This window comes from Protopterus annectens, chromosome 6.part0 (assembly GCF_019279795.1).
Source record: "Protopterus annectens isolate FY-2018-M chromosome 6.part0, PAN1.0, whole genome shotgun sequence".
NCBI classification, from domain to species: Eukaryota; Metazoa; Chordata; order Ceratodontiformes; family Protopteridae; genus Protopterus; species Protopterus annectens.
In genome coordinates, this window is record NC_056737.1 from 1,088,548,252 (window position 1) to 1,088,561,265 (window position 13,014).

Here is a 13,014-nt window from a genome sequence, read left to right on the forward strand (position 1 = left end):
TGCTAGAATAAAAGGTTTTGTGTTACCATGTTCTTTATGAAGAATATGAAGTCTGAAATTCAAATGCCTGTCATTATGTAATGAATTCAAAATCCTGAAAGCCACAGACATTATGAGGAACAGAACAAAAATATGTGGCAAAAATTTTACAAGTGGTGGTGGATAGGGAAGTTAAGCTGTAGTTGCCTACTTCCCAAGGCTCAGGGTTTGAGTCTAGCTCCTAGGTTCTCTGTAGCCACCAGCTATATGGAACTGGGGCACTGTACACACACACACACACACACACACACACACACACACACACACACACACACACACACACTACATTAAAGAAAATACATGCTCGCAGCTACATAAGAAAATACACACTCTGCTCTGCAGCAGCTACATAAGAAAATACACACTCTGCTCAGCGGCAGCTACATAAGAAAATACACACTCTGCTCAGTGGCAGCTACATTAAAGAAAATATTACACACACTGTTAAGCGGCAGCTACATTAAAGAAAATAATACACACTCTGTTCAGCAGCAGATACATTAAAGAAAACTTCAGTTCTCATACAAAAGAAAAAATTAAATATCTCTGTTAAAGTCTGTTCTCATAAAAGGAAGACCATTCCATGCTTGCTTGCCCTGTGAGAGGAAGCTACCCAACCAGATGTTGCATTCCCTTCCTGCGAGACTCGAGCGCAAGCTAATAGGTCCCAGCCTGCAGATGTTGCAGTTGCAACTGCATAGACTCGATCTGTGCTGTTTGAATGGTGTTTCCCTAATCCGGACTGGTTCACTAGCAGTCCGGATTGATTCCTACATGCGACGGACTCGGGAATAACATGTATGTGTGGGTGGGTGGAGTTGTGCAGTTTCTGGATCACTTTTTGTTCTATTTCTTTAGTTTGAGTTGTGCAGTTTTGGGACTGCATTTGTTTCTTTTTAATTTCATTTTATTTACAACTGGGGGGGCTGTAGTCCTGCAGTCCAATAGCACAAGCCGCCCCTGGAATAATAAAATTAGTGGTAATGATAATTTGACAGGTGAGGAACATAAATTATTAAATGAAATCGCTCATGACTGTCAAATTAGGGTTATGAAACTCAATAAAGGCAATGGTATGGTAGTTATGGACATGGAAGATTATAGAAACAATATGAATGTATTACTTATGGATGGAACTTATTCTGAAGATTCACAAAGATCTGTGCCACCCGCCTTTTAGACCCATTGTAAATGGTAGACTGTCTAAAACATATTTATGGCACAATATGTGGAGTTTTATTTAAAATAAATTCTTACTAAGTTCAAATACAGATGCAAGGATTCTTGGGATTTTTTGAAGCATCTGAATGAACTAGTAATTTCCCCCAATGTTATACTAGTCATTATAGATGTAAAAAATCTCTTTTCAGTCATACCTCATGATGTTGGGCTTTCTTGGCTTGAGACGCAACTACTAAATGCTAAGATGTACAGGCAAGACCGTATTAATTTATTGGTGGCTTTGATGGAAATTATTCTAATTAATAATTACATACATTTTGATGGACAATTTTATAAGCAGATGGTGGGGGTAGCTATGGGGGCAACTTGTGTCCCCACCTACGCGAATCTAGTTATGGCCCATTGGGAATCTGAGTGTATCTTTAACAATGCTTGTATGACTTACATAAAATACTACACAAAATACCTGGTCGATTTATTTCTAATTTGGACTGGTACTGAACAACAATTAAAAGAATTTCTTTTATATATCAACAGTACAACTACATTTTTACAATTTACATATACATTCAGCACTGAAAAAATAAGTTACTTGGATGATGAATTAACTGTGGGGAAAATGATTTAGTACTAACATCTAAAATCTTCAGGAAACCTACTTTCTTCAATTCTTATTTGGATTTTTTGAGCTGTCACCCTTTCCATCAACAAAGATTGGTGGTTAAAGGGCAGTTAGTCAGGGCTGTGAGTATGACTACCTTTGAATCCGACTTCATTGCTGAAGTTGAATTTATGCTCAATATGTTTAGAAAAAGGGGATAACCTGAGGATTTGTTATATAAAGTACGTTGTGAAGTTGTGCATAAGAGGGGAACAGGTTTTTATAAACCAATCCTGGACTGCCATGTGCTCTCTATAGATATGGTTAGTGATAACTTTCCTATTAACAACCCAAGTTGTAACTTGGAGTATAAAGGCAATTTTTCATTCATTACTACCTTTAACTTACATAGTAAAAGTATAGTCAATGTTAAGAAAAATTGGAATGTATTTTCCCTTGATAAGAGCATTGGAGACTTACTGGGTGACACCCCAAATACCGTTTTCAAAAGGGATTTGTCTATTAAAAATTTATTGGATAGTAATTGTCTTAAGCGACTGAGTAATAAACCCCTGGGTAGCTATAAATGTGGTATGTGTAAACAATGTTCACACATTTTGGTTATCAAAGAGTATTGCCAAATAGGGCAACTAGGATATATATTGGGGGTCACTATAACTGTCAAACTAAAAATGTAGTTTATATTGCTAAGTGCCTACACTGTCCTGTATTTTATATAGGCAAAACTGCAAGACGGTTTTGAGAGAGAATTTACGAGCATCTTTTGGCTATAAAGAAAGGAAAATTAACTAATGCCTTAAATAAGCATATAAGTGAATTTAAAGAACATGAATTTCATTTTGTTGTGGTGCAGCAAATAGTGAATGATTTGCAAGGGAAGGTGCTACTAGTACAGTTAGATCTCTGTGAATTAAAATGGCAACTTCACTTGAATGCTTTTGTATACCCTGGGCTCAATGAAAATTTACACATTAACTGTGCCCTAAAGTTAAGGCACTTAGAGGGTTAATTGTTTCACTCCCAGTGGTTACTTGTAAGTGGTTTAAGTTAATTATTAGGAAATTATGATATAAAGTTGCTTTAAATAGTGTTTATTTTACTGCAGTTTCAGTTCTGATGAAGTCCCATAAAATCTCGGGATGAAAGCGCTTAACTGCTGAACTGATGTTCTTTAAAACATTTCTTAGCTTCATTGATTATATCAAGATTTTATAGTGATTACTTCATTAAAAGTCCTTTTTTACCCAGTGGCTGTTCTGAGACTCAAGGATGTTTTTGTTCTTTTGGTCAAATCATGGAGTTTGGCAAATCATGGGGACTCACCCTACTGTTATTTATAGAAGGGGGTCACAACTTTAAAGACATGTTAGAAAAGAAAAAACACAGATGCCACTTAGGGGCAAGATGACTAAATGCGGAATGTGCAGTACATGTAAATATATTCTGGAGGGGGACAGGATTAACCTGAGGAATCAAGATTATTCTGTAACAGGGAGATAGAACTGTCAGGCAGCAGGAATTTACAGTGCCAGATGTCAACACTGTGAGGCTTATTATATAGGAAAAACTGAGTGAAAGTTGCACAACTGCATTTATGAGCATGTTTATGAAATCTGAACGAAAAAAATTACCAATGCCCTTTACAAGCACCTTATGATGAATGAAACACATGACTAAGTTGAGTGTATTAGAGAAGGTGGAGAAGTGTCTGAGGGGTGGTCAGTGGTCAACTTTCTTGAAGCAGCGGGAGCTTATTTGGCAGATTAGGCTAGAAGCCTACAGGTACCCAGGTTTGAATGACATTAGTATAGCTCCAGTTTTAAAACTTAAATCTTTGGAATGTTACTAACAGAGTTACTGCAATATTTTTATATTATATATTTTTTACTCATTCATTTAACTATTTATAATATATATATTTTAGGACAAGTGCAACAAATACTATTTGTACTTGCATATATTCCATTTGTTATGGAGTGTATATGCCTTTAAATTTCTGACTTTAGCTTTCTGGCTGATGTAATGGATTGCGGGTGTGTTTCTAGCTTCATGGAGGGACATTTAAACAGTTCTGTTTGGATTTTTAAATGCATCTGAAAAAGTTTTTGGTGTACAAAAAATGAAAGTGCTTATACGTTTAAGGATTAAAGCTGGTTTTACAAAAAAAAAAACTTTTGAATGGACTTCTCATTCTCCGTGGTGCTGTGGACTGTTTTTTTTGCTGGGTCTACCTTTCTCATCTCTCCTCCCAAAGTCAAGTGACTTTGCTCATTTGCCCTTCCATCTTGTCTCCTGGATACACAGAATGCCCAGTCTCCTCCTTACCACTGTGTCATCCACTTCCAAGCTGAATCCTGTCCATGAACCTATATCCAGTTTTGCAATTTTTAATTAATTTTTGGCAGGTTTCACTCAACGTAACTTATTACAGGTAATCCAGTTTGGATAACTGGACTATAGCCAGTCACTAGCTTACTGACCCCAAGGCTGCTGGGCTTTATGGCAGGCACACGCTGGCCAATAGGGGCACATGGACACCCTCCTAGCATGAACATGAGTTCCTGGAAAAGGTCAGAATAGGTCTGGTCTTCAACCCACTTAGCACAGGCAAAAAAAAACCACATACCCCTATTTGGCAATATTAGTAAACATGACCAAATCAGCTACAGCCAATTTATTTTATACTCCGTGTATGCTGTCCTATTAAGATAGTACCTACCACGATTAATGAAGTTGGTTTACACTTCTCCATTCTGATAGGTAACACCTTGAATCTGTGCTACTGCCAGAGACTCCATTTTTTTTTTGGGTGCACTTTTTTGCCATACCTCTCAACTTCAGCTTGAAGAGATGGGCTTGATATCCTTGAGGAAGAAACACCTGGTTTGTTTTTTTTTAAATCATCTTTACTGAATTATCACTTATGACATATGCAATCAAACATTTGTGTAAATGAAAACACACCATACTGACATATTTCTCAGTTACAAACATTACACATCACATATAATATTTTGCACCATTAATGTCAACCCCACGTTATATAGCTCAACTCAGTGCCTGCCCTCCTTTAAACCTCATTCTTCCTCCAAAACATTATTCTACAGTGCAATGAAAAAGTATTTGCCCCTTCCTGATTTCTTATTTTTGTGCATGTTTGTCACATTTAAATGTTTCAGATCACCAAACAAATTTAAATATTAAACAAATATTAGACAAAGATAACACAAGTAAACACAAAATGCAGTTTTTAAGTGATGCTTTTATTTATTAAGGAAAAAACACTATCCAAACCTACATGGCTCTGTGAAAAAGTAATTCCCCCCTTGTTAAATCATGAAGTAACTGTGGTTAATCACATTTTTGGGAAAGCTAAGTTCAATTTCACTAGCCACACCCAGGCCTGATTACTGCCAGACCTGTTGAATCAAGAGTTCACTTAAATAGAGCCTGTCAGACAAAGTGAAGTAGGCCAAAAGATCACAAAAAGGAAGATATCATGCCGCGATCTAAAGAAATTCTGGAACAGACGAGGAAACAAAGTAATTGACATCTATCAGTCTGGAAAAGGTTACAAAGCCATTTTTAAAGCTTTGGGACTCCAGCACACGGTAAGAACCATTATACACAAATAGAGAAAACATAGAACAGTGGTGAACCTTCCCAGGAGTTGCCGGCCTACAAAAATTACCCCAAGAGCGCAACGACAACTCATCCAAGAGGTCACAAAAGAACCCAGAACAACATCTAAAGAACTGCAGGCCTCACTTGCCTCAGTTAAGGTCAGTGGTCATGACTCAGCCATAAGAAAGACACTGGGCAAAAATGGCATGCATGGCAGAGTTCCAAGTCGAAAACCACTGCTGACCAAAAAGAATATAAAGGCTCATATCACTCTTGCCAAAAAACATTTTGATGATACCCAAGACGTTTGGGAAAATATTCAGTGGACTAACGAAACAAAAGTTGAACTTTTTGGGAGATGTGTGTCCCGTTACATCTGGCGTAAAAGTAACACAGCATTTCAGAAAAAGATCATCATGCCAACAGTCAAACATGGTGGGAGTAGTGTGATGGTCTGGGGCTGCTTTGCTGCTTCTGGACCTGGACAACTTGTTGTGATTGATGGAACCATGAATTATGCTCTCTACCAAAAAATCCTGAAGGAGAATGTCTGGTCAGCAGTTTGTGACCTCAAGCTGAAGTGCACTTGGGTTCTCCAGCAGGACAATGATCCAAAACACACCAGCAAGTCCACCTCTGAATGGCTTAAAAAAACAAAATGAAGGTTTTGGAGTGGCCTAGTCAAAGTCCAGACTTGAATCCAATTGAGATGATGTGGCTTGACCTTAAAAAGGCGGTTCATGCTCAAAAACCCTCCAATATGGCTGAATTAAAACAATTCTGCAAAGAAGAGTGGGCCAAAATTCCTCAACAGCGATGTGAAAGACTCACTGCCAGTTATCGCAAATGCCTGATTGCAGTTGTTGCTGCTGCTAAGGGTGGCACAACCAGTTATTAGGTTTACGGGGTAATTACTTTTTCACAGAGGGCCATGTAGGTTTGGATATTTTTTTTTTTCCCTTAATAAATAAAATCATAACTTAAAAACTGCATTTTGTTTTTACTTGGGTTATCTTTGTCTAATATTTACATTTATTTGATGATATGATGCATTTACGTGTGACAAACATGCAAAAAAATAAGAAATCAGAAGGGGGCAAATATTTTTCATTGCACTGTACATGTAATGTTTCCCACAAGTCCCATTTTTCTATGTAATTTGCTCCTACCCTTTTCTAAAGATCCCACTTCTAGTTTTTTTTTTTTTTTCTCTCTGCTATATTCACACCTTCAAATATGGTTGGTGTAGACTTTGATTTCCAGTTTCTACTAATTGCTTTTTTGGCAGCCACCAGAATTAAACTTGGCAAGGCCTTACTATGTCTAGGTAATTCAGATCATGTATCCCAGCTCAAAAAAAAAAATTCATTAGTTAAAGCAATTTGTTCAGCAGCATTTCTGATAGAGTAGTCTGTGTGGAATTTTTAAAGGCTGCCTCATTACCCTGCCAAAAAGATATGCTCCCGTTATTTCTTTCTCCATCACGCTTCCAACATTTGCAATCTACCTGAGGAAATGTTTTTGGAGTCTGCTTGGAGTATAAAAATATCACTGCAAACACTTCCAAGCAAAAATCCAAATTCCTTGCATGTTTCAAGAGGTGTGGAAGGAACTACATACAGATGTACAAGGAGAACATACAAACTCCAAACAGATGACTGGAGGTCAGGATGGAACTCTGGACCTCCTGTCTGTGAGGTGAAAACCTTAGCCATTATGCTTTCATGTCTCTGGAAGATACAGATTCCTTAGGCTTAAATTTGGTATTTCATTAGCAGTGCAGTTATTTCCAGAAGCTAATGCAAAGGTACATTAAAGTTTGTAGAGCAAGATAAACAAAACTGATTCTCAATTTTAGTGACACACATGCGCAGCATGACAAGGATGATACAGAGATTGAGAAAAAAAGAAGTTATGTCTTACCATAACATTCCATCTGTGTTGTTCATCTTCTTTCATTCATCTTTGATGGGTTCGGTTCTGAGCCCTCGGAACCGAGTCAGCCTATTACCAAGCTTGCACCAGCAAAAAAACTCTCGAGCTAAGACTCTACCCAGAATGCCCTTCTCCCTGTTACCTCAGATAGAGTTTGCTAAGAAAGGAAGTAAAGCTGAGGCCATTTCTACGAAAGTACCCTAGTGCACCGCTTAGACCCAAAGCATATCCCAGGAGCCTTTGGAGGGGGAAGGAGGGTGGGAAGTGATGAATGAAAGAATATGAACAACACAGATGGAACGTTATGGTAACGTATGGTAAGACTTAACTTCTTTATCTGATGTTGCTAATCTTCTTTCCATTCATCACTGATGGGACACAATCCCAAGCTACCTTGGGGTCCATGGGTGGCCCTTATGGAAGAACATTCCTGAGTACCATTGTCCAATTTGTAATGATTGATAAAGGTAAGAGGCTTAGCCCAAGTAGCTGCTGCGCAGATGTCATCTATGGATGCCCTGGAATGGAATGCTACAAAAGCTGCCATAGATCTACTGGAGTGGGCTTTAACTTTTGGCATGGATTAATTTTGAAAGGAATAGGTGACACGTATGCAGTCCCTTAGCCATTTTGATAAATGTAACCTTGGAAACAGCCTCTCCCATTTTGGGTCCCGAAAAGCAGATGAAAAGCTGTTCAGATTTACAGATAAGTTTGGTCCTGTCTAGGTAAAACCTTAATTGTCTATGTACGTCTAAGGTGTGAAGGCAATACTCTCCTCTATTGGCAAAATGCAGAAAAAACACTGGTAGATCAATGGACTGCTTAAAGAGAATTCAGAAACAACTTTGGGAAGAAAGGATGGGTTCGTTTGACGTGACACTCTGCCTTTATTAAAAACCAAATAGGGCCTCTTGATACACAATGCCTGCAGCTCCGAAACTCTTCTGGAAGAGGTAATGGCTACCAGGAACAAAGATTTCCAAGACAAAACCTTTAGATCACACTTAGCCACAGGCTCAAAGGGCTTTTGAGTCAAAGACTGGAGGACTAAAGTGAGGTTCCATGGTTCTACGGGCTGTCTTGACAGGAGGCCTGAGATGAGAGGTCCCTCTGAGGAAAGCCTTGCAGAGGCATAACGAAATAAGAGGGGTGCCATCTATACCATTGTGGAAGTTGGAAATTGCCACTAGATGCACTCATACTGTAGAGGCAGAGGCACCATTATCAAAAAACTTAGCCAAGTATTGAAGCACTGCAGTAACTGGAGCCGAATACGGGTCTAGCATGTTATCCTTGGACCAGATGGAGAACCTTTTCCATTTATCCTAATACAGACTTCTGGTGGATGGTCTGTGAGTGGCCAGAATGATGTCTCGAACAAGTGAGGAGAGATAAGCCTACCTGGTGACTGGCGGAAGTGGAGAAACCAAGCAGTCAGCTTGAGAGAGGACAGGTTCGGGTGACTCAACCTTTGGGGGTGAGTGATCAGATCTGGTAGAGGGTCCAGAATCCATGGCGGGAATACTAGGTGAGGCCGAAGAAAGGGAAACCAAACTTGTCGAGGTCACAATGGGGCTATGAGGATCACCTTGCATCTCAACCGAAGAACTTTCTTTAGAAATTGTGGGATCAGAGGAATGGGAGGATAGGCGCAGAGATGTCCCCTGGGCCAATCGTGGATCAGAGCATCCCTTGGTGACTCCCCCCTCCGGGGGAAGTACAGCGAAGTAGCTGCTGCACTTGGTGTTTGATGGGGAGGCAAAACGATTGCAGCAAGGCTGGCCCCAGTGGCTGAAGATTACAGATGCCACCTCGGGGTTGAGGGACTACTCGAGGCATAAGGATGCATCTGCTCAGTTTGTCAGTAATCACGTTGGAGCTCCCCGGGATATGCGTTGCTATCAGAAAGCGTTTGGAAGCTATCGCCCACTGCCAGATTCTCATGGCTTCTCGACAAAGGGGGTATGACTTGGTTCCTCTTTGCTTGTTGATGTACCAGACCACTGACATATTGTCTGATTGGACTGCAACTGTCCCGGAGAGGAGAGCTGCATGGAATGCCTGCAATGCTAACAGCACAGCTCTAAGTTCTAGGACACTGATATGCAGGTGGGCCTCTGAGGTGGACCATGTGCCTTGGACAGTCTTTCCCTGAAAATGGCCCCCCACCAGATCAGGGAAGCATCTGTGGTCACAATGGCTGTGGGCTGGGAGGGTTGAAAAGGGTGGCTCCAAAGATCTACATCTGGCCTCATCCACCAAAGCAGCTCCTGCTTGCAGGAGTTGGTTATTCGAATCCTGTAATCCAGGGGATGACAGTTTGGGAACCACTGACACAGAAGAAGCCATTGCAGAATTCACAAATATAGCTTTGCTAGAGGCACTATTGGAATTGACGCAGCCATAGAACCTAGGGCTTGGAGAACTTGTCTTGCAGGGACTGATGTTTGAGATAGAATCACTCGGATTTCAAGCCTCAATCGATGGAGTCTGTGAAGAGGGAGTGATACCAGACAGGACTGAGTATTGAACACTGCTCCAATATTTGTTGTGTAGGGATAAGATCTGATTTCTCCCAATATATCGTTATGCCCAACAATTTTGCCAGAGAGAGAGTATGTTGTAGCACAGTTACCAGAAGATGCTTGGTGGGGGTGGTAAGAAGCCAGTCGTCTAGATATGGAAACACCCGGAATCATTTTAGTCTCAAGTGAGCTGTTACCACTGCCATGCATTTCGTGAACACTCTGGGGGCTGTAGAAAGACAGAACGGCAGGGCACAGAATTGGTAATGACTGGCTCCTAGCCAGAAGCGAAGCAGACTACTGGAGCATTTGTCCACCCTGATGTGGAAATATGCATCCCGGAGATCTATACAGCACATCCAATCGCCTTCTCTTAAAAAGGGAAGGATGGACTGAACCGTGACCATCTGGAATTTGGTTTGGGTGACAAACTTGTTTAAGCTGCTGAGATCCAAAATGGGTTTCCAGTCCCGTCTTTTTTTGGCACCAAAAAGAATCGCGAGTAAAATCCGGGTCCGCGCTGGTCTGGTGGGACTGGTTGGATTACTCATTTTTGAGACAGCTTTATAATCTCTGAGGTTGCTTCTTCCCTTTGACTGGGTGGAACGTCGGGAAGTTTTCTTGGAAATTTTGGCTGACAAGAAAGGGGATTGGTGTAACCTCTGGTGATAATATTCTGCACCCAAAGATCGGCGGTGATAGAGTGCCAGGCAGCTTGGTGTGGAGAGAAATGACCCCCGACTGCTTCCAGAGGTAAGCAATCGGGCTGGCCCTGCCTCTATAGGGGCTTCTTCCAGAACTGATACCACCTCTGCCTCTGGAGGTGTCATCACCACGTGTGGCACAGAAAGGACCCTGAGATTTCTTATGCTACATTTCCCACTCCCCTGATTCCTGGAGAAGGTATGTTGAGGGTTGGAAAACCATAGGCCCATGGCAGACATGGCTTTTCCATCTTGCTCGCACCTGGCTAGTGTGTCCTTCACTTTGGAGCCAAAGAGGGATGAAGTTTTGATGGGAGCATTCAGAAAGGAAGACTTGAAGGAGTCCACAAGGTCACAGATGAGCATCCAGGCATGATGTCTCATAACAATGCCCAAACCCACTGCTCTAGCCGCCCCCTTGGTTGCGTGTGAGAGCAACCTCATGGATGAGTTGGATATTGATTCCAGGGTTACTAGCTGCGAGGCCACTTTGTCCCTGGCCTCGTCAGACAACTGTCCTGAGGGTGTCCCAGAGAGTTTGGAGATCAAGTCTCTCTGTAGCCTCATAAAATGGGCCAAATAATTCAGGGACCATGTAGCAAAGGTCCCTGATGCAAAAACACACTTCCCAAGTCTGTCCACAGCCCAGGACTCCCTGTTAGGTGGGTGGACAGCAGGACTTTCCTCAGCCAAGTCCTTTTTCGTGGCCACTGCCACCACCATAGCATCAACTGGTAACCCTTTGGACCAGTGCGGATTCTCAACAGGAGGGGACAGAATTTTGTCTGGTCTCCGGGGGATCGCCTCAATGGAATCAGGGTTCTTCCATGCATGCTGCACGACGAGCTGGATGAGATAGTCAGCAGGCGGGGTCACCCAAGAGGTAGACGGCCGGGCACGAAAAGCCTGCAGGAACACGGACTCCTCAGACAAAGGGTTGGAGGGCTTCCAGTCACCTCTCTGTTTTAGCATTTCCAGGATGTCTCTGAAGGAGACATCATCAGGAGGTGACCGTGGGGACCCTTCACCATCATCGTAATCCGTGTCTTCCATTAAGGACTCCTCTGGTGAGTCCACGTGCTTCCTCTTGCATGTCTTCTTTCGAGGGGGCTCCTCAGTGGGGGTCTCTAAGGAGGACCTGGAAGAGTGAGTACCCTGAACAGGGGTGTCCTGAGGCTTCTCTGCCCAGTGTCCCGGGGGGGGGTGGTCTGTGACAGCTGCAGCTCAGGGGGTGAAAACTGGGATTCTGACATCATATGAATGCTACCAGAAGCAAAAGCCCTCTCCATCGCGCGAAAGGCAGGCCCGCCTGAAGAGGGATTGGAGCCCGGAACCGAGAAAGAAAACCTTGGGACTGGGGTCATACCCTACTCCGATGGGTGGAGCCTCAAGCAAGACCGGTGCGGACCCAGCCATCGGTGCCAAGGAGGGAACCGAGGAGAAAGTCGGCACCGTACCTCTGGCTGACACGCCCATCTCCCAACCCCCAGATTGAGGAAGGACCAGTAATCCCGGGAACCGAAAGACCAATGGGGCAAACTCAGAGCTGGAGTGAGGTGCACCGTAAGCGCCAAGGTGGTGGGTTCCAAGAAGGATTTCAGAACAGAAGGCTTTGGAACCGAGATGGTCAAAGGAGGAGTGTAAGATGGAGTCCATGGATACGGCAACCCAAGTCCAGCAGGTGGATGGGTTTAAGAAAGTGAAGGAATCCCTCTGGCTACCAACAGCTGGTCCACAAGACGCACCATATCGTGTTCCGAAAGGCTCCTGGTGGATCTAGTGGATACTCCAGACAGGACGCTCAAGAAAAAGGCTATATGCTTGGCCCAGAAGCAGGTCTACTGAGGGAGAGTATCAGGTCCATGGTGCAAATTCTGCCAGCACTGACATCTATAGTTTCGAGACTGGAACTAAAGGAATCAGATCCAGTGAGATCGGTACAATGCTCGGTGCAGAAGTGGCACTCAGAGCAGAAACTGTCAGTTCCAAAACAGAAACTTAAGTCGAAGTCAAAGGTGCGCCCTGAGTCGAAGCAGCTACAGGTGCCAAAGTCAAAATAGGTGTAGTAAGATCTATGATTGGTGCCGGAGGCAGGGCGTGTGCCTAAACAGGTGTCGGTATCAAAGGTTTTGAGACAATTGGAGCCGAGGAAGGCAGTGCCGAAGAGGCAGATTTATGCCCCGATGATAACTGGGGGACCTTAGATTTCCCAGGTTTGCTCTGGTCACCCGATGCTGAAGAAGGAACAGAATGGGATCTCTTTTTGTCCTTAGGAGGGGTTGAGACCTGCATCGCAAAAATGGCCTCTAAGGGGGGAGACTTGAGTAACCCCTTCAGAATGAGTTTATTTTTGCGCTCATTAAGAGTGCGTTGGCTGAAA

At 42.7% G+C, this 13,014-nt stretch overlaps 1 protein-coding gene across 1 annotated transcript in view; it reads right to left on the reverse strand.

The window, feature by feature from the left end:
* Nucleotides 1-13,014, reverse strand: part of RPS6KA5 (ribosomal protein S6 kinase A5) — a 1,659,077-nt gene that overhangs the window by 226,690 nt on the left and 1,419,373 nt on the right. The gene's annotated exons all lie outside the window — the stretch shown is intronic.